The sequence below is a fragment of the Nicotiana tabacum genome, chromosome 7, assembly GCF_000715075.1.
Source record: "Nicotiana tabacum cultivar K326 chromosome 7, ASM71507v2, whole genome shotgun sequence".
NCBI classification, from domain to species: domain Eukaryota; kingdom Viridiplantae; phylum Streptophyta; class Magnoliopsida; order Solanales; family Solanaceae; genus Nicotiana; species Nicotiana tabacum.
Genome location: NC_134086.1, coordinates 47,628,391 through 47,645,991, shown reverse-complemented (window position 1 = coordinate 47,645,991; position 17,601 = coordinate 47,628,391).

Below are 17,601 nucleotides of genomic sequence, written 5' to 3'. Positions count from 1 at the left end.
AAGTTAATGCTAAGAGCGTGAAGTATAAAGATAAAATGCGAGTTAAGGCGAGTCAGTAATCGAACCAAAGGGGCTTGTTGCCCGAGCTTGGAGATGATCGATGGGACCTTGGGGTCGGCGTTGGTATCGATCTCAGACTATCGGGGATGGCTGGGGATGGGATAACAGTTAGATGTATGATTAAGATAGGCTCTATATTGCCAATACTAAATGATACAATGAAGAACAAGTAAGAAAATGATAAACGCAAAGGAGGTCTCAAGCCTGCGAGGATAAACCACTTAGAAGAAAAGAGAGAGAGAGAGAGAGATATTAATGCACTTTTGGAGAAATGGAGCAACGTCAGCCCCTTACAAGGTGGGGCGAGTCCCCTTTATATAGGAGGGGAGACTCGGTTACAAGTACATGGGGATCGACTACAATATAAGGTGATGGGATGGCTTGACACGATGCTTCAGCATAGGCTCTGGATAGGTCGGGCCTGTCAAATGTAGCCATGTGCCTACAGGACTTCCCCCTCTGTCCTGGCTTCGTTCTTCATTTTCTTCGATTCGGTTTTCGACGAGTCCCGAGGTCGAGGATTCGGTTGCGACCCCCTGCCCTCAGGGTCCCGAGGCATGCTCCCGAAATGTTTTGTCGGCAAAAAATCAAGTCTTCTGATTTCGCCGCGTACATTTATCATTTATATTTATACTAAGCTTTGAGTATTTCATGAATAGCCATATGTACATGTTAGGGTTATAATTGCAATAACTTTGCAATAATAGCCCATGTGTGCATAATTACCTTATTTCACAAAAAATAACCTTTTGTATTTTTATAATATTAAGTAATTATTGTAAATCATTTTTATGCATAAAAGTCATTTTATCATTTCATTAACTATTTTTTATAAATTATTTTATCAACTAATTGTGTATTTAAATAATAGCCCCTTTTCCTTAATCATTTTCGGACCTAACCCAATTACACCAGCCCAATTACTTATAATCCTAGCTCAATTCACCTCAGTCCAAACTAAATAACACTTACCCGACCCAGAACATCTTCTAATCATGGTCACTGATCTCTAAGACCAATGGTCCACATTATCCCTTTCCATTTTTAATCCAACTACCCCTAAACCCTACCCATTCTCTCATTTGCGTCGCCTCTGAATACTCTCCTCCTCTCTTCTCTCGTAGACATTCTCAAACCCTAGGGCTCCCCTAACCCTAGCCGCTGTCACCGGAAAACTACCCGTTCCATAGGGTTACTCTGTTATTCAGGCCCCTGCCGGCCTCTTACCTCTTCTGGTTGTTCGATTTTGTTGTTACATGAAGGAATCTCGAAGAGATTCAACTCAAATTTATTCAAAACCATTTTATGAACCTACCTATGGTCATCTCCGTTTGTGAGTGCTATTATCTTGGTGTTTATGGCTCGAATATATAGTTCCAAACCAGACTTTCTTTCATCTCTGTCATTCTTTTAAAACCCTAGTCTCTTGCTACTCGAATCTCTTCAAATCCTTATAGATCTGAGATAATTTTAAGTTTATTTTGTTACTTCTCTTTAAAAACTTTCTGTGTTTTCTTATTATTAACCAATTTTTGTCTTCTCTAAAACAAGCGTTTCATCCCTTTAAGTTTATGAAAAAATACTAAATTTGTAAGTGTTTAACCCTACTTTTCTTTGTTTGTTCGACTGATTCTCATGACTATGTTCTAAACCCTAGGGTTTATGTGTATTTCACTGATTATTTCAACATTTGCCCGTTATTTTTCATCTCTGTCAATTAAAAGAGATTGATGATTTTATTAGGGTTCAAAATTATATTTTTCTGTTGAAATTAGTACTTCTCTGTGATTTTTATCTAATTTCCTTATTTGTGACGCCTAATGGATTACTTGCCTTAGTTAGTTTATTGGCCTTTTTTCTAGGTTTTGATTTACTCTAACCGACTTATGATTTATTTCCTGCCTTATTTGATTCACAATCCGAGTTGTTAATTGATTCTCCCCTATTTAAAGGGGTGTTTTTCGGATTCTGTGGAATTATTTGATCAAGTTTAGCCCCCAAATTAACTGGCTGGTTGTAATTGCTTGCCTTATTTGTGAACTCTAATTTTCTTGCCTTAATTGTCTTCTCTGCTGAATGTTATATAAACTCCATTCTGATTTCTTACAAAGATACGAACACACTCAAAAAGAAAGAAACACACACACACAAACTCTTGCTCTTAATCAAACCTTTCTGTTACTTGTGTTTGCTACATTGTCTAGCCAGCTGAAAGCCGAGGCTAGACTATTGGATTTTGCATACTTTCAACTTCCTATTTGCTATTTTCCTAACTGGTATGTCTGTATTTCTGCTATCATTCAATATGCTATGTAATTATACTTATGTTCTTCCTATCTACCGCTTTTAAACAACATGTCCATCTCTGTTATCATTCAGTATGCTATTTGTTGTAGATATCAACATGCCTTTGTGTGCCCTTTTGCTTCTGTCAACTAGCATGCCTTAACCCCTGACCTATTTTTATGTGTTCCTCATTTCCATGCTCTCAACTGTTGCTACTTTTTCTATATGACTGTCTGATCAGTAACTTGATCCCAGCATGTTGTTCTCTGTTAATCTATGCTTATATGCTCACCTAAGTAATAGCTAATGAACTAAGTCAATCCTAGGCAATGTGAAACCTTGTTTGAATTGATTGTGACTCTATCCATTGGGGTTCATATCTGAACCCTATATACCTAATATGTATTTGCTTTTAGTCTTCAAGATCTGGTTCTATTCACTTCTAAAAATCCCAATTGTTTTCTTCCCTAAAACTACTTTTATCTATTCTCAATTCCTACTCTTAGTTAACTAGGTCCTGCCACCCCCCAGTGTGAGCACTGCTCGGGGTCCAAGTGAGACCCTTGTGAACTCTGACACACTGGGATTTGCCTAATCCCTTTTTCAACTTGTATGCGGCAAAATCAGATAGTCCAATTTCTTGCTATCAAGTCACTTCAGAAGAATACCACGAGACCCCGAGGACGCGAAGCTGTGACCGAATTCCCTCGGAGCTCGTCGAAGTCCGACCTAAAGAGGATACTGATCGAGGCTAGAGGAAAATGGGCAACTCCCAAGGTACGCAACTAAGTCTGGCAATGCCGGCATGTCTGGAACCTGTATCAAGGTGTCACGTCTAGCCATCCCATCTCCATGCCTTTACAATTAATAAATTTTGTACTATGTTGGATTTCCCCTCCTATATAAAGAGGATCCTCATCACTTTGTAAGGGGCTGTTGTTACTCCCACTATTCTACAAAAGATAAATAAAAACTCTCTCTCTCTTTTCTCTCTAACATATTCTCTCGACGCTATCGTTATTGCTTATTACTTTCATACTTGTTCTTCATTCATTGCTTGATATTAGCCATAAAGAGCCTCCTTTAATTATATTCTACCTATTAGTCCTTTCCCGGTTACCCCAGATAGCTCAAGCCCAAGCCCAGGCATCGACCTCGAGGCCCTTCATTGGTTAGCCCGAGGCTCGGACGGCTAGCCCATCGGTTTAATTATAACTCTGCTTTAGTTCTTAATTCCGCCGTTAAGCTTCACATATCTAGCCTCAACTGGTCTAACAACTAGAATAAAAATAGATCACATATTTTTAGAGTCCCATCAATAAATTTAATGTTATTACCATTTTCACGGTAAACAGTTTGGTGCCCACCGTGGGGCTAAAAATAATAGTGATTATTTTCTTGTTGGTTTCGTTACACAATGCAAGTTATCTTTCACACTTTTTCTTGTCCAAGATCTTCGGTTTCAAGTCAAAATATCTGGCTCAGTAAACAGAATTGAGAACAACAACCTTGAAAACCACGGAGAAAACGGTGTGGCTGTTCCAGTTGTCGGCGCACCACCACAGAACCCCGATAGCGCACCTGGACCGATTCCAGTGGATGCGGGTTCGCAAGGCGCATAGTAGGTCGACGAAACCTCGCACACCAATAAGAGCGTACAACATGGAGACCAACATGAAGCCCAAAAGACCCCAGCTCGGGAAGAACAAGAAGTTAGTCTTCACGTTATTTTTTGAAATATTGCAGGCATAATAGGTGTCTATTGCTCAGCTGCAAAGCCACCCAAAGACTCCCAGCATAGTAGCACCGGAAACTACTACCCCGGCTGAACAGGCACCGGAGAGATCGAGCAACAATGGATCGATAGCCGACCCTGCCATCGTGAAAATACTCGAGGGCCTCGCCAATATGATCGAATCGGACGTGAAATTGACAGCAGCCAACGACAAGAAGATCCAAACCTATAACTTCATAGTCGACCAAATCCCCGGCGCATCCCCGGTCTTGAAGGGTGTAGATTCGAAGAAGTTTGTACAACGGCCATTCCTAGAGGAAGCAGCCCTGAAACACATTCCTAAGAAATTTAGAATGCCAGAACTCCCAAAATACAATGGGACCTTAGATCCCAACGAACATGTCACTGCCTATACGTGCGCAGTAAAGGGCAATGGCATAAAAGATAATGAGATCGAGTTCATCCTACTAAGGAAGTTTGGAGAAACGCTCGAGAAGGGGGCCATGATGTGGTATCACAACCTAGCTCCCAACACCATAAATTCATTTGCCATGCTAGCATATTCCTTCATATAGGCACACGTCGGTGCCATCAAAGTGGCAACAAGGTAGTCCGACGTATTCAAGATTAAGCAGAGGGAGAATGAAATGCTGCGAGAATTCATACCTCGTTTCCAAACGGAACGAATGGAACTACCCCCGGTCTCCGACGACTAGGCGGTGCAGACCTTTACTCAAGGCCTGAATGAACGAAGCTTAGTGGCATCAAGGCAGTTGAAAGAGAATCTGATCGAATATCCCGCTGTGACCTAGTCGGATGTCCACAATCAGTATCAATCAAAAATCAGGGACGAGGATGACCAGTTGGGAGCCCCCTCGGGGTCAGTATACCTAAGCAGGCTCCTGGTAAAGGAATCAAAACCAAACAAAGAAAAATACCAGCAGTATAGAATGAATGCCCCGAGGCGCAACCTACCTCGCAACGGTCGAAGAACGGATCAAGGAAAATATCCTCGAGGGCTTATCAACAAATCCAGATTTGATGGAGACACAAGGCCAACAGGGACACCTCGCCTATCAGAATACAACTTCAACGTTATTGTATCAGACATCATGTTCGCCATCAGCAAAACCAGGGACATCAAATGGCCCAGGCCTATTCGGTCAGATCCTTCCAAGAGGAATAGCAACTTGGTATGTGAGTTTCATAATACGCACGGCCATAGGACCAAAGATTGCCACCAACTACAAAAGGAAATAGCCAAGCTACTCAATAAAAGTCACCACCGAGAACTTTTGAGTAATCGGGATCAAGTTTAGTTCCGAGAAAGAAAGGCGGCCAAAAAGAATGAATCAAATGGTCCACGATACGTTATCATGGTATTGGAAGGGAGTCGACACTCCCTAGGAACTTGTGAAGAGGAGGGAGGACAAAAATATCCATCATCAGAGAAAAGCGAACCTGGGGATATGCACCCGAAGATTCCTTCACATTCAGCGGGGAAGGCTCCGAAACCTTGCCCCAACTTCGTAAGTGGTAACCTCTTTCTTCCTTCATTCATTTTGAATAAAACATGCGCTTGTGAATCCAGGTAGCTCGACCAACATTATCAAGTCGAGAGAAATAGAGAGGCTTGAACTGCTAGACCAAATCATGCCTACCTCTTGAATCCTTGACGGATTCAATACGACGATCGAAACAATAAAAGGAAAGACCCTTCTCTCAGTCAGCATGGCCGGCGTGGACCGAAAATGCGAAATTCCATGTCATCAAAGGAGACATGAGGTATAATGCCTTATTCGGACGGCCGTGGACACACCGCATTAGAGCGGTACCATCCCCTCTCCACTAAACGACGAAACTTCTGACAGAGGATGGGCTTAAACCATCTACGGGGAACAACACACGGCAAGGGAAGCATTCGCGGTACGTAACGTAGCGCCGGCACCTATATCTCCACCCTCGAAGGGGCTAAAGGATAATCAAACTACGTCTTCGGCCAAGCCCGATTAAACACAGTAGGGACCCGCATTGCGTCCTCACTCCAAACAATAGGGACACATCGAACCTTGGAACATCACCGGCGTGTCCCACGATAAGGTAAGACCGCCTCCCTCTTTCATTATTTTACGTTAACCTACATATAGGTGCCCGGTCAGGGTGGTCGAAAGTGCTAACCTAACCATAAGATCTTAAGGCCTTAAAGGCATCCATTTCGCTCTTTTCCTTCGGCCAAACTTTTGTACCGAAGAGGGTTTCACCGGTAAGATTTTTAACAAGGCAACATCTACGTGCTACCTAAGGAGTATCCATCTAGCTCGCAAGGCATCCTTTGCAATCGACCCCGAACACCGGAGGGCACCCCATTTAGAGGTCATCCACTCGGGAGAACCAGGGAACGACGAACAAGGTTCCAATAGGAAATGATGTGCTGGGCCAAATGGTCAAAAGAGCCGTGTTCGCACAAGCTGTGCTCATGACAACAAAACAACATGTACTTATGCCAAACAATTAAAGAATATCTTTCGCCAAAGCATCTCGTACTCCAAAGAGAATTCAACATTTTCACATCAAGGATCCCTCCACCGAGAACGCTCCGAAATACTCGGAGAGCAGCGCCAATAACTCGGCAGCCACATGGCCTCAGGGTCAGAACTCCATGCTTATAAGCCCTCAGCAAGGCAGCACAGAAATTACGAAGCATCTCCGAAAAGGAAAAATGTCCCGAACACTCGGATACTGGCATCGCAAACTCATAAAGCACATGGCCCCAGGGTCGGAATCTCAAAAAAACATAAGCCATCAATGAGGCAATTCCGAGCTCGCGAGTAATGGCATTCGAGCCTAAACAAACTCGATGACTCGGAGACTGTCGCCAATCGCCATTCACTTAAAACCACAAGGCCATAATACCCCGAGCGTGCAGACTCGGTCTAGCAAGACCTATTTAATGTGGCAATGAAAAAACTGTAAGACCTCAACGGCATGAAAAAACTATAACACCTCAAGCAAGGAATGAATCACACTTGTACCAAGTATCAACAAAACTGTAAGACCTCAAAAAGCATGAAAATTTTGTAAGACCTTACTACAGGCACAAACTCAATCCCGAAGTTTAGGTTATACGTCACATTTGTAAAACTCCCGAAAGGGCATACCATCGATATAGATGCCTAAACTACTACACTTGGGATCAAAAATGGTCCGATCAAACACAAATGACTATGGTCATACGGCTGCACCAGCCAAATTAATGCGACTCGGGGCGCCCAACCGTCGCTATAAAATCATAGGCCATTACTTCGAATCTACTTCGAAAAGAACCAGTTAAACAGGCCACCCTTGACAGGCAAACGAGCTTCGACCATGTCATCTCCAAATCACAAGGCTTTGAACTACTCAGCATACGAGCTAAACCTTCTGAGGTGCTCGAACATCGCCACAAACGACTTGAAATCGAGCTTCTTCCCGAAACGATGACAGGTCAGGCAAAATCATTTCAAAAGTCCTTAATGAGAGGAAAACAAAGCCTATACATGCCCAAGGGCAAAATGTAAGAGCCATTTTTTCCAGCATAATGAGCCTTAGGGCCACACACTAAAAGGTTGAAACGACCAAAAGCGTAAGAGCCATTGTCGCCAGCTTAAAATTTGAAAGCTTGAGGGGCAAAATGAGCTCGAGTCGTAACTCGATTCAGAGACCAGACCCAAAATAGTTACCTATACATGCCCAAGGGCAAAGCGTAAGAGCCATTGTCGCTAGCTTCATGAGCCTCAGGGCCATACACTAAAAGGTCGCAATGACCAAAAGCGTAAGATCCATTGTCGCCAACTTAAAATTTGAAAGCTTGATGGTCAAAATGAGCTCGAGTCGTAACCTGATTCGGAGACCGGACCCAAAATAGTTAACTATACATGTCCAAGGGCAAAAAGTAAGAGCCATTGTCGCCAGCTTCATGAGCCTCAGGGCCACATACATAAAAGGTCGCTTCGACCCAAGGCGTAAGAGCCGTTGTCGCCAGCCCACAAAAACACAGAACTTGAGGGTCAATTGGGCTTGAGTCGAAGCCCGACTCAAAGATTAAAACCAAATCAGTTGAGCAAAAGCATAAGAGCTCTAATGCAAGCTTACACTAAGTGCCGCATTGACCGAACGTGTAAGAGTCCTCGGTCCTACCTAATGAGCCCCATAGCCATATTATAAATCTAAGGATTCTCACCAACTCTGAAACCGGACCGCTTAGTTAGGAGCAAATTAGAAAGGGCTATAGAAGAAATAAAACCTTGAGTTTTCTGTTATTTACAAATGTGAAAAAGTGCATTCTCCATCTACAAACACGCCTTGAAGGTATCACATGCAAAATGGCAAAGTCTACGCCACGTCCCTTAGGGCTACGACCTACCAGCCTCGTCTTCACTCTCCTCGGTGTCGGACAGGAATGATCGAGCATCACACTCGTCCGCCCTCGCTCGCGTCAGCTTTTCCGGAGAATAAAACCCCTGACGCCGATCTCCTCAAGAACCCTTCTTCGGGATCTGCAACGAGCATATTCTTTGATCCTCTCTTCACGATCGAGGACCCTCTTCAACTCGTCTTGGGCATCGGTAGCATCCTTCAAATAAATTGCTATCTTCTGATCAGTCTTAGTCCGGCTCAGTGCTGCTTCAGCCCGAGCATCAACGATCTCAGCCCTGACCTTCGAAATTTCGGATTTGAGCTTCGTGATCATATCCGCTTGAACTAAAGCGTTGTCACGAGCTAAGCAAATTTTGGCCTCGAAGGCAGGAACTTTAGCCAAGACACCCTTCTCCTCTGAAGCTTGAGCCTGCACCTGAGCTCTTAGCTCGCCACAATCATTCCTGACTCGGTCGGCTTCACCCCTAAGGCGTTACAAAGCCTCCGTCTTTTTCTGCAACTAGGATAGACAAAGAGTTAACCTGAGAAGTTAAAAGGCAAAATGCGTACCCGCCCGGGACAAGAAATTACCTGCTCCATCAAATAGCTCTAGTAATTTGAGCTCCGGTATGCCTCATATCGCCAGTGTGTCAACTCAACTTCCTTTTCCTCGCAAAGGAGCCCAAGGGACATACCTCTTCTTGAGCTTTCCGGAGCCTAGCCCCGTGGCAGAGCAGCTCAGACCTAAGCCTGTCGAAGGCCTGTAGAAGAAAACTCGATAAGGAAGGGAAGACATGAGATTCGGAAAGTTTGTGCCAAAACTCACCACAAAGTGACGTCAGCAGACTTCCTCTAAAGTCGAGCACACCTCTGCCAATCCAGACCCCTCGGACCTGGAAGAACCAACCTCGGTTGAGGTATGAATACTCGGAGGAACCACCTCTCCAGAACCAAAAACTTTGGGTGCAGCAGGCCCGGGCAATGTTTCCTTCTCAAAAACGCGGCCCCGCTTCGCGCTGCTGAGAGCTCCATCGAACTGCATTTGCATATCCCATTTATCATTATTGTCCTTTAGCTCGGAAGCTGAAAAATCCTCCCCCTCTCCGTAGGAGCAAAACCTCGCCCTCGGAGACCCTCCGATACCTAGGACGACAATATTAGTATATGAAAAGGGGAAAATGTCTCCCCAAATTTACGAAGGACAAGGTTAAAGCTGTGTACACATGTACCATGGTATTTTGCTCCCCATCTACCCCGGGATACAACTCTCCACCTACGCTCATCACAAGTCGATTGGGTCGCTAGCTTCTGGACCCAGTTGGGTAGATCAGGAACTTCACCCGGCGCCCATGAAATTGCTGCAGAAAAGAAGGAAACACGATTACTAGACTAGCTTCCACCATGAGCAAAACTGAGAAAGCATGAGACGCTTCACTCACTCATGTAATTCCATTCATCGGGGAATGACATAAGTTCAATGGGGATAACGTCAGTCGTCTGGACTCGGACGAATCAACTAACCCACTCTCGATCTCCATCTTCCTCATCATCAACAACAAAGGGCGTAGACGAACAACACCGCAAGGTTAGCAAACCTCGATAATGAAAGGGCCGGTACAGCCTAACGAGGTGACTGAGCATGAATTCAAGCCATGCCTTCTTTGCAAAGAACCTCATCATCAGCATTATTCGCCAAAATGACAGATGTATCTGCGCCAAAGTAACCCGATACTTTAAACAGAAATTGAGCACGACCCTATCAAGGGGGTGTAGAATGAAAGGGTACAAGTACACGCTCAGGAATCCATCGGCAAGGTCCATGATACCCTCATCCAGGGGAAGCGCCTGCAACGCTACCCCCTCTCCCCATCTGCAATCTCTCCTCACTAGCTCCAGGTGCTCCTCTCTTATCAAAGACATAGTCTTCAAAAAAAACTCCCATGGATCCTAAAAACTGGGAGTGGAACTCTCCCCTCTCTGCCGACCAGACCTTGAAATTGCAGTCATGGCTATGGTGGAATTAGCAAACTGAAGCGGGAACCTACACGAACACTTTGGCGCTAAGGTAACGAAGGACTCGATGCCAAAATGGAAGGATAGCTATCTAAAATAATGGGATCTCCCAAGAAGCGGGAGCAACCCCATATATATGTGGGGAAAACAACAATGGTGCACCTAACCAAGTTAGGCCCCAAAAGGCCAACGGCTTCGATACGGGTTCTGAGGTGGTACCCGACCTCGAAGGTTCCTCCCAAAAAGAAAATAAAACACTTCAAGCTCCATCCATGAGGGTTCGACCTCAGGACATCACCCAGCCATGGGTAACCTCTCCACAGGAACCTATCTACAACGCCTTAAAAGGTTATCTATATCAAGTTCAAAGTAAATCTCCAAGTGCCCCAAGCTGACCTTCACTTAGAGACCACTCTAGAAAATTTCAAGGTTCGATGCACTATCTTTATGCGACTCGAAGATCCCAACAATCTGAGCCTATTGGACCGCTTCGAGCTTGGTCCGAGGAACAACGATGGGCTCGGAAAGGAGCCATTTCTGTCGATCAAAGACCGGAGAGAATATTGACGATCGTCAACAGAGGCATACATTCAAAATCCCCACAAATGCACAAGAATATACAAGAATATGGTAGATATCAAAAGTAGAAGTAAAGAAGATGTCTTTCTATTCATAAACGTTGGCTTACAATGGCCCTTAAGGGGTCCTTACATATAATTACAAAAGCCCGCAAGGGGTCCCTACACAAAAACAAAGAAACAAAGGGGGGCACCTATAGTGAAAACCTAAGAACCTAGTCCATTCTCGAAGGTTTATCTCCGGTAGCAGCATCTCCGAGCGTCGCCCTCTCGAGCTCACATCCTCGAAGGCAACTCCTTTGATCGCCACCTTCACTAGGTTCCTAGCTCGATCCCGCGGAATAACCTTGTCGAGAGAGAAGATGAAGAAGAGGAAAAGGGGGATGCAGAAGAGGCAGAAAAAAAAAAACATAACCCGCTGAAGCCAAAGGTTGAAAATTCGACGGGCCCCAGCCTCAATGGCCAGTTATGCCATTTTATCCCTCGGGAAAGAAAAAACCCAAGGGATGAAGTGCAGCACTGGGCCAGGGTAGGAGAGTGAGCAGCGGTGTATAATCCGAATAACTTTCTAAAAAAGAGGAAAGTCGATTCCCCGTCTATCGTCATCTCGAGCCAATAATGACAGTAATAGCAATCGTAACAATGACAACAGCAACGACAAGATGGTATAATATCACTCGACAAAGGGAATCTCAGGCAAAAATCCATCACTCGGCCAGTAGGAATGCAACCAAAAAACCTTAAGGTCGTGACCTTCAAACACGGTTATTAACAATATAAAAAGATGGCGAGAATTAAGGGATAAGTGAATGGAGAAAGGCACTTAGATAGAAAAATGACACTAGAATACCCCCATTTATAGGGGATAATGACACGACCATCAATGCCTTTGGAAAACTGACCGGCAAGTATAATTAATAGTTCTTAAAGAGCTGGATCAACGGCGATACTGTCACTTTGAAGAACGGGAATCGACAACACATTGAATGGTGTCGAAAAGACAAGTCCATGGGATGTCCCAATTATCGTAAACACTCACGCCATAGGTTGCATCATCAGGTGACGTCGTCACGGGAAGCCCGAGAAGTCGGGTATCAGAATCATTTCCCATCACTTCGTTCTGAGAAACGTGTAGACTATCTATATGCGGCGAAATCAGAGAGTCCAATTTCTTGTTATCAAGTCATTTCAGAAGAACACCTCGAGACCCTGAAAATGCAAAGTTGTGACCGAGTTCCCTCCCTCGGAGCTAATCGAAGTCCGACCTAAAGAGGATACTGATCGAGGCTAGAGTAAAATGGGGAACTCCGAAGGCATGCGGCTAAGTCTGGCAAAGTCGGCCTGTCCAAAACCTATATCAAGGTGTTACGTCTAGCCGTCCCAGCTCCATACCTTTAAAATTAATACATTTTATACTATGTTAGATTTCTCCTCCTATATAAAGGGGATCCTCATCACTTTGTAAGGGGATGTTGCTACTCCCACTATTCTACACAAAATAAATAACAACTCTCTCTCTTTTTTCTCTCTAACATATTCTCTCGACGCTATCGTTATTGCTTATTACTTTCGTACTTGTTCTTTATTTATTGCTTGATATTGGCCATAAAGGGCCTCCTTTAATTATATTCTAACTGTTAGTCCCTTCCCAGTTACCCCCGATAGCTCGAGCCCGAGCCCAAGCATCGACGTCGAGGCCCTTCATCGGTTAGCCCGAGGCCTGGATGGCTAGCCCCTCAGTTTGATTATAACTCTGCTTTAGTTTGTAATTCCGCTGTTAAGTTTCACATATCTAGCATCAACTTCTCTAACAACTAGCATAAAAATAGATCACGTATTTTTAGAGTCCCACCAACAAATTTAATTGTATTACCATTTTCACGGTAAACACAATTGCTTCTAAATATTTGTTCTCTAGTGTGAGCACTGCCCTGGGTTCTCGAAGCCCTTTGGAACTCTAACACATTAGAGATTTGGGTTCTTTGTGCTTTGGCAATGGTTACTGTGTATCGCTGAGCTTTGGAGCTGTTATGGTTTGAATGCATGGGTTATTCATTGGGCCTGATGCTGGCCTCCTATAGTTATATACTTTATTTATTTGCTTATGGTCTGTGATAATTATTTCTAATAACGATGGGGCAATAGTGAATTAGGGAAAATTGGGCCTAGTTTATTGTTTGCATGAGAACAAGGTAGAAAACCTGCTTTAGGTGACTGCTTCTTTCAAATGTTTTCACTATTATATGTTAGATATCCTGCCTATAGGTTATTTACTTATTCAGTTATATTCTGTTACTGCATGCAGTAGATAACATGCCTATAGGTATTTGTTTCAAAATGTTCTGTTATTGTGTGCGGTAGATAACATGCCTATATGATTTAATTTGTTCAACATGTTCTGATCCACGTTTAGACACCATGTCTATAGGAAATTTCAGAATCATTTTGTATTTAGATACCATATCTATAGGAAGTTTCAAAATCATTTTGCATTTAGATACCGTGTCTATAAGAAATTTCAGATTCATTTTTTCTTTTCAATATCATGTCAGTAGGAAACTTCAGAATCATTTCTACATTTAGATACCATGCCTATAAGGTCTTAAGATTAGTTTTTCTACACTTAGATATCATGCCTATAGGGTCTAAAAGATAAAATCAGCCTGCTAAAATCAGTAATTCTTTACAGCTGAGATACCCGGTTTATAAAATTTTGTCCGGCTAACACTTAGGCAATCTTGTAGGTTAATTGGATTCTGGGTTCAAAATTGCTATTTTCCTGCTGCTTGAAATGTGCCCAGATTCGATAGGGAATAAAAGATTAGTAGGCAAAACTGATAGGTATTCATTGTTTCGCCTAATAGTTGTTGTCTATTCTGTTTATACTCATTTAGATATCCTGCATATAGGACTCTTAAAGTTATAAAATTGTTTTGTCTGAATGGCGTGCACTTGCTTTGTGTCTGTTTGTGGAGGTAAATATGATCTCTTAAGTGACCTTTTATGTGACAATACTACTTGTTTTGTTTGTCTCTTAGTTTTCTCCTTTTAAATACCATAGGTAAGTCTAGAACTGCCTTAAATAGAGGTCCTAAACACCTCCAAGGCCACAGGTAAGGGACGGGTAATGCACGCATAAGGCACGTACTGGATGCTATTAGAATGCTTAGGTAACAATAATTAAGGGGAGGGTAATCGGGTAGTAAAGGATATGATGACATGTGCGCTAATGCTATGCGTAACACCTCTATTTGAGGAAAGTTTACCGAGTATTGCATAGAAGTGATCCTATAGGCTAATAAACCTAGGACCCCCTTTATTCCCATTTAAATAATCTCTATTTGTTTAAATTTCTTATGACTAATTCAATTAAATTGAGTTTGGCCAGGACCCACCATTGTGGACCTCGAGGGGTGCCTAACACCTTTCCCTTAAGGTTATTTCGAGCTCTTACCCAGTCTCTGGTAATGCAAACCGATTTATGAGTTATTTGCTTTGGGTGCCCTAACGCACCTTAAAAATACTTAGGTGGCGACTCTTCAAATTACATACCAATTCTCAAAAGGAAAGGAGTTGTTCCCAAAATGTCGAAACCCAGACTCCGCGAGGAAAAAGGGGGCGCGACAGCATGGCGACTCTGCTGGGGACATTTTTAGGCTCTTACCATAACAAACTTGTTTTTTTGAATTAGTCTTAAGCATGCTTTATTCTGTTAATACATGTGCACCCTTTCCCTTTCCCCACTTATTTGGATTTAATTGCTTATTTTTAAGCATTTATGATTTCCTTTACTACATAAATTGATTTATCTCCCAGTTTTCTTTCTTAACATCTTTCAATTATTAAATACTGCATTTATCATTTTTTACGTGACAACATGTTATTTTTTGTTGCATAAATCATGCTCAACATCATATTCCACTCGTGCGCCATCAATCCTATAGCAACGCTTGATGAGTGTTTACACATTTCCTATATATCACTCTTTAAATTCGAAAAGGCGTATTTGCGATAAAACTAGTCGATCAAGTGATATTGCTAGATTGGTGGGAGGACCCTTTTCACATGGTCCGTAACATACCATCACTATTGCTAGATTGGTGAGAGGATCTTCCGTCAAGTGATAAGAATCATGTGAAAAGGGTCTTGGGAAATTTGCCTTCTTTATTGAACCACCATCCAAACAACAAGTTAATCGAAGCTGCTACAATGTTCTGGGACAAATAAAGAGTCGTGTTCCGCTTTGGAGACATAGAACTGACCCCTTTCTTGGAAAAAATAAGGGGATTCGCTGGGCTACCTTGGGATAGTCCTGGTTTATTGGTACCGAAAAACCACTCTACTAGGGGATTTCTGAAGATGATAGGATTAAAGAAGAATGATGACTTAGAGTGCCTGAAAAATTCCTACATACCCTTCGACTTCCTCTATGAACGATACGATCACAACAGATCTTATTGTATTTTTTATCACGAATTCTCCATCACTTCCTTGGGATGGATCCACCGCAGGGTTTTTGTGTTCTTGGTCTGTTTCTTGGGTATGTTAGTATTCCCAACCCAAGGGGATAGAATCCACACCAGACTGGCCATGGTAACCAAAACCTTGATGAAGGGGATCGAAGGGCAGACATATACTATTGTCCCTAAGATCATAGCAGACATATATCGGGGCCTTGGAGCGCTGTCAAAAGGGGTACAAATACTTCAAAGGTTGCAATCTGCTATAAGTTTGGCTATTAGAATATCTCCAAAAAGGTTAATACCTTCAGGAGTTTCCGCGAAGGCCTTCAAATGATCACATAGCCTTCCATCATCCCAAGAAAATGACATATATCCCAGACAGGTTTGCTCAACCAGAGGATGTTGTAGGATGGGTGTTGTTTTTCAACAAATGACTGGGGACCAGGTTCAATGGATGTTCGAATGGCTCCTTACCGATGATTTCATCATCAGATCTAGGGATGTCCCACAATTGGTATTGATCGAGTTAAGGGGCATATACCCTTATGCTCATGTTAGGGTTATGAGATAGGCAGTCAAGAAGTAGGTCATACCGCGAGTTGCTAAAATGTGTCATTTCATAGCCGATTTTAGTGTGAAGCCATTCCATACAAAAGTGAAGCACAACACATGTGGCACTTGAAGATTATCGTGGAAAAGGATACCATCGAGTCGGATCTATCACGACCCAAACCGATGGACCGTGATGGGCACCCGGTACCTTACTCAATTGATTACCAACATAACGTATCTTTTCATGTCATAATATCATAAATAACTGAGCTGGAGAGGCTGCCGTAAAATATGCAGAATACAACAGGTAATGCCAACTTATACATAGAACATATGGGCCTCTAAGACAAAAATAACCACTTGAACACTAAACATAGGCCGACAAGGCCATACGATCTTTTACGTACATGACATCTATCTACAAGCCTCTAAGAATACATAATTTTCATAAAGGTCGGGACAGAGTCCCGCCATACCAAACAATACACATCTAACTCATACTAACCAAACAAGAAACTCTGAATCAAATGGAGTGCACCAACATCTTCCGTTGAGCTGATGGCCTACTTGGAGGGCTCTCGACCTGTCTATCGGAACCTGCGGGCATGAAATGCAGCATCCCCAGGCAAAAGGGATGTTAGTACGAATAATGTACTAAGTATGTAATGCACATAAATAAGTACATAATAGACTTGGAGGAAATATAGAGTAAAGGACTCCACCTATAAGTCTGGATAACTTTGTAAATCATGAAATAATTATAGTGTCATGAATACGCGTATAATTGTCATATCATGCATAGGTACATGTTTCATAATATCATCAGCCTCTGAGGGCATCCCATCATATCATCTCGGCCACTGTGGGCAAATTCATCAACGTATACCAGCTGATCAGGTGGTGGTGCGTATATAACGCCATAACCTTTCCCATATATATATATATATATATATATACGCGTATATAATACCATCTGGTCATGGGTCAATGTACATGAATGCAATGCATTAAAAGTACATTAATAAAATCTTTCGGAATGTCATAAGACCATTTTGCCTTTGAGTAATATCGTAAAGACTCTTTTCAACTTTCGTATTCTTCTGAGACCCATGTAGAGATGATAGAATATTATGACACATGGAAATTCAAGAACATAGATATCTCTAATACTTCTATGAATAGAGTCATTTATGGAATTTGTGCATTTGCTCGTTTCGTATAGATCATGCCATAAGAAAGAAGGGATAGCCTTAACATACCTGGGGTAGGGAAAATCCGTATAATATTCTTGGAAAAGGTTGCACCGTACTCCTTTAGAATCGCAAAATTTTATGTTGCTACGGGTCTAACAATTCTCGTTGAAATTGTTTAGTTGCAAGAAGTTTGGTTGAAATCTTGTAAGAATTGCTTGAAAGAATCACGTTGTTAAGGTAATGTTTTAGAATCTCATTGTAGAGTTTTGGTAAGAAATTTTGTAGGAATCTGATGTAGTTTTTTATAGAATGAAAATGTTGTTTTT